This window comes from Mirounga leonina, unplaced genomic scaffold, assembly GCF_011800145.1.
Source record: "Mirounga leonina isolate KUSES-001 unplaced genomic scaffold, KU_Mleo_1.0 Mir_153, whole genome shotgun sequence".
Classification (NCBI taxonomy): Eukaryota; Metazoa; Chordata; class Mammalia; order Carnivora; family Phocidae; genus Mirounga; species Mirounga leonina.
Genome location: NW_023270387.1, coordinates 247,483 through 252,822, shown reverse-complemented (window position 1 = coordinate 252,822; position 5,340 = coordinate 247,483). Strand labels below are relative to the sequence as shown.

The following is a 5,340-nucleotide window of genomic DNA, read 5'->3' as shown; positions in this document are numbered from 1 at the left end:
CCGTGGTTCTATCACTTGCCAGAAGCGGCCGATGGAGGCCCCTCCCCCGCCATCTATCCTCCCGAATATCGCCTCAGATTCACTTCTCCGCACGTCCTACCTTCCAGAAAGTGGTCACTTTTCTGATGAGAGAGTTGTTGCTATTCTTTTCTTCGATCTCCTGTTGAGTTTGTAGGTGTTCAGAATGGTTTGATCCCTATCCAGCTGAATTCCTAAGAGGAGACGAAATCCAGGTCTCCTACTCCTCCGCCATCTTGCTCCCTGGATCCCACATTGTTCAAATTTTTAAGTGTAGTTATAAGTCTTAAAAGGTGTTCATTTACTTTAGCTGTGTTGGTGAACACGTGGAGATTCAGGAGACCCTCACCTGGGGAGGGCGTGGAAGCTCTGTGCCCTGGAGCTATGCATCTGTCCGTTCCTGAGTTACATCTTCTTTACCCTAAACCGGTGACCTAAAATATGGTGACAGACACCTTTCTGCAGGAGAACTTCTTCATGATGAAAAGAACCCAAGGTCGAGTACATTACAGATGGAAAGATGGTGCCAGTTGAGATAACCATCAGTTTGTTAAATAGGTAAATGGATCAGAGAGTGGCTGCCAATGCTCAGAAGAAAAAAATCTTGATTGATGGGTTCCAAGAAATCAAGACAACCTTCAAGGTTGGAACAAGACCATGGATGGGAAGGCAGGTGTGTCTTTGGTTCTGTTTTTTTACTGTAACAATGAGATCTGTATTGAACGATGTCTTGAGAGGAGAAAGAGTAGTTGGTAGAAGTGATGACAACAGAGAGAGTGTGGAAAAGGTAATTTGGATCTATCTTCAGTCAACAAAGCCAATTATTGACTTATACGAAGAAACGGGGAAAGTCAAGAAAATAGATGCCTCTAAGTCTGTTGATGACGTTTTTGATGAAATTGTGAAGACTTCTGACAAAGAAGGCTAACTCTACACCTGAAAGCATCCTTGAAATCATGCTTGAATATTGCTTTGATAGCTGCTATTACAACCCCCCTTTTAAGGCAATTTAATCTTTCATCATTACATCTCAATTAATGGCTGGAAACTATGTAGTAAAACAAATTAAATTTTTAATCTTCAATTTTTTTGGTTATAGAAATAGACCGTGAATTTGGGTCTAACTTCATCTTAGCTGTGGTGCTCAGGAAACAAAGAAGGATATCAGCTAGCTCTTTGTCTCGACTCAGAAAGCATATACCTTTTTTATAGTTTGTGTCTTCTGTGAGCAAAACTTTTTTCGTGTGTGTATATATCCCTTTAATAATTACATGTTAGGATTAGGGATTCCCCACTTCCTCATGTTCTCACAGGTTTTAAATTTCCAACCTGTTAAGTGAATTTGTGGACCAAGTTCCGAAGGAACTTCTCGTGTAGTCAGTTCCTCCAAAATGTGTTTGGTAAACAAACTCATAAAATGAATTCCTAGAAGTGTTTTAGTATTTATCAAATAATTGACCTATACCTATAGAAAGGTAAGAAAACTCAGGCTTTGTTTTATGACAACTTATACAAAGTTGTGTGACAGGGCATCTTTTGTGCTTCCTGGGGTTGAGAGGGGGTCCCTGGGGGTTCAGAACCTGGAAGAACTGTCAGTTGCATTCTGACATAAAGCTGAGGGTAAGAGGCAAGGATCACACAATGACATGCACTCCTGTGCTCTATTCTATAGTGTTATTGATGATTAAGCCTTTCTTGACAAAATTCCTGACACTGGAATCTTGAAATGCATGTACTAGGTTTATGGTAAAATGACTTGGTTAGCGTTTTAGTAACACTTCATGCAAGTTTTTTATTTGTTTTTTAGACTAAATGTAAGGTTGGTATGAAGTAAAAACATCTAATGGTTAAAAATAATAATAAATAAATAGAAGTAAACTTTAAGAGTTATAACATCTGCTGGCATTTTGCTAGGAAAATGTGGCATCCTAAAAAGCATCCTAGTCATCAAGGCCCAGGTGATATCTGGTTGGAGGGCATATACAAGTAGTAGTTAAAGTAGTAGTTCCTTAATTTGTGCAAGATTTTGAAGTTTCAAGAGTGCTTTCAGATATATTTTATCACTTAATATTCACATCAAGCTTATAGAAAACTTTATTTTCATTTTACAGATAAGGAAAGAGAGGACCAGGCCAGAGTCGTACAGCCAGCAAATAATAGAATTTCAATGGTATGGGGTGCCTGGGTGGCTCAGTAGGTTGAGCGTCTACCTTCGGCTCAGGTCACCATCTCAGGGTCCTGGGATGGAGTCCCACATCGGGCTTCCTGCTCCGCAGGGAGTCTGCTTCTCCCTCTGTTGCTCCCCCTGCTTGTGCTCTCTCTATCAAATAGATAAATCAAAATTTTTTTTTTAAAGAATCGCAATGGAAACTATTCATGATTTTCAAACTCAGGGCTTTTCTGAAGACTTTTTTGCTGCCTTTCCAATTCTGAAAGCCAAGTTTCTGAAAGTGTTCAGTCATGTATTTGATTTGTGAGAAAAAAAAGAACTAAGGAGGGAAGGAAGGAGGGGAAGGAGGGAGGGAGGAGAGAAAGAAGGAAGAAAGGTAACAGAATGTAGGAGTAAGGATGAGGGTACAGGCGGGAGCCCAACAAGGAGACCCAGGATGCGATACACTGGGGGTGGAACCCCAGGAGCTGTAAGTCCCTTTTGTAGACTCTCCCTTTATTGTCCTTCCTAGCAGCAAGTCAAAAGTAAGAGAATCCAGGAAATTAAAAGGAATGGTTAAGTAAAGAATTTCCTTTGTCCTCCTGAAGCTTGAATTAACACAGCTGGAGAGGCGGGTGTCTGTGGTTTCCTGAGTCCATGCTCTCCATGCCCTCCGGAGCTGCTCAGCAGACCCAACAGGTGATTGACTCACTAGTGTCCACACCCCAGATGCACTCTGTGCTGGGATGGCCTTTGATCTAGGCAGAATAGTGTTATAGCTCTGACAGACAAACTTAACTTAAAGTACGTTTAATATATTATTCATATCTATACAAAGAACAGATCAGAATTAGAGTAACTTGGTGATCTGGGTACTAATCCGTAAGAAAGCTATTTTTGATCAAACCAGCTGGTGCTACTATCTCTTTCTTCTTTTCCATATTAATTACTGAATCTATGTTATGGACTTCAGCATTTTGCTTGTAGTTTCTTGTGTTAATCTTGTTTCCCTTCTAGGTATTTATCTTGATATCAATGATATATCAAATGCTTTTTTAATGAATGACTGATAATGTCTAGCCAAGTATCACATAAAGTAACTTAGAAGGACGCATTTTACCTAAAATGGATTGTAAATTTTATCAAAAGGATAACTTCCTTTGAGAAAAAAATCAAATAAAATCTCGTATTTTGTTCTTTTTCTTATATAAGGAGTTGATTTCAAATAAAGCTGTTCACAAGAGTTGTCTTGAACCATTTGCTCTTATTCACAAAACACTGTACACAGTGAAACTTCTTTAAACTAATATTACTATTCCGAATTTAAGAAGTAGAAAAGGTGATAGTCGATTTTCCCTATTATTCTTCAATAAAAATATTGATAATTTAAATCCACTTAAGTCCCTTTTCCGTTTTCTTGAACTTCCATCACGATACTTTGTTGAAACATGTTTTGGTCAGCATTGCTGTCAAGCCAAGAAACTTAAGCAAAATGGTCTTTTCCTCCCAAATGGTATATTCTCCTCCAAGTAAGTTACAACCTGTAGAATAGTTATTTGTGGCTTGAATTGCCCTATTTCCTCTTAAAATGAGGGAATCTGATTGGTCATATTTAATCATGTTGCTGATACCTTGAATGTACGGGGAAAGTCCATTTAGGGAAGTTATACTCCTCTGTTTGAACATTTACATCTTTCATGTATCTGTATGAAAACAGAGGCTTAAAACTAAATTTACTAACTTAGATTTAAGTCTAAATCCAAGTCGATAAATACATAAATATTTCAAGTAGTAACTTGGAATCGCTGAAGGGAGCAATTGGGTTTGTCCAAAAAACATCTGAAATCACTGACTCAGTTATTTATTTTTTCACTGTTTTCTTGTCAAATAACTATTTATCACTGCTTTGTTTTTGAGATGTTTTGTTTTTACATCCTACGAGAAAGAAAGTGCTGCTCTGTGCACCTAATAGATCACAGAAGCATAAAATGTAAACATCCCAGCATTTGTCCATTTTAGGCAGTGCATCTTTCTCAGGCTAATTTATCTTGTGAGTTGAACGGCATGTTCATTTTAAACCAGTAAGACTTCCACACTAAGAAGAAAAACTAGATCATAAATTTAAAAATTATTAGCTACTAGAACAGTTTTTTAAATCAAACTTCTGATCAGTGTTTGCTGGGCAGACTGAGAGGTGAGAGCTGTAGGCGTCCACCCCAGGTCTCCGTGACATGGCCTGGCTCCCCAATTTCACTAAGATGGGAAGCCCCTTCCTAGGCCGAAGACCATGACATCCCATTCCCACCCTTCATCCCTTGTCTTGTCCTTGATGTGAGCAGTCCAACATGCTTGCTTGCTTGCTTCCTTCCTCCCTCCCTCTCTCTCTTTCTTAAAAGGCAGCCAGCCACATGCAGCGCCTCATTTGGGTGTGTCTGGAGTCTTGGAAGCTTGACTACCCTCCATTCTCCTACAAATGGACCTTGAGAGCTTGTTTGGAGGTTCTAGCAGGCAAGCGCTGCTATTCGTATGCCCTTGACCAAAGAATGGTCCTCTTCTATCAGGGAAGGTCGTCTTCTTTGACCGAGCACACAGTTTTGGGAGGGACACACATGGAGGGGTGAGGGAGGAAGAGGACACCCGCCTAGCCAGCTAGATCAGCCGAATCAACCATGGCAATCAGTGGGATGACAGATGTCGCATCCAGATTGCCCTCACATCCTCCAACATACTTTCAAGACAGCCCTCTTAAATCCAACCCAAACCACCCAGACTACATAAAGATATCCTAAGCAAACACGACTTGGAGGTTATAGCAAAGACACAATCTTACTTGTGTCTCTCACTATTTAATCTGTTGTGCAAACAGCAGGGTGAATTGTGTCCTTGTGTTTGCTTAAGATCTTTGTCTCAGGTAGACCTAATATAGTTCTGGAATCTTGAGGCGGTGTCAGGAACCCTGGTGAGAAGTCCAGGGGTCAGGAAACTGAGTGTTGGGCTCTGGAACCTCAGTTGGGTGTCCTTCTGGAAACCTTGATGTCAAACCTTCACTGCTTTCTTGCAGCTGTCAGGATTGATAAAGCTGACAAATATAGCAGGTGGGTAATGACACTAGAATCTCAGCTTCAGGTGCCTTGTGAATCTGGTTTGACTTAGAGGTGCCCTCTGTTCTTTGA

General features: G+C 40.2%; 1 pseudogene; it reads left to right on the top strand.

Moving 5' to 3' along the window:
- The first annotated feature begins 458 nt into the window (after nucleotides 1-458).
- LOC118013471 lies at nucleotides 459-1,297 on the top strand (annotated as a pseudogene).
- The last annotated feature ends 4,043 nt before the right edge of the window (nucleotides 1,298-5,340 follow it).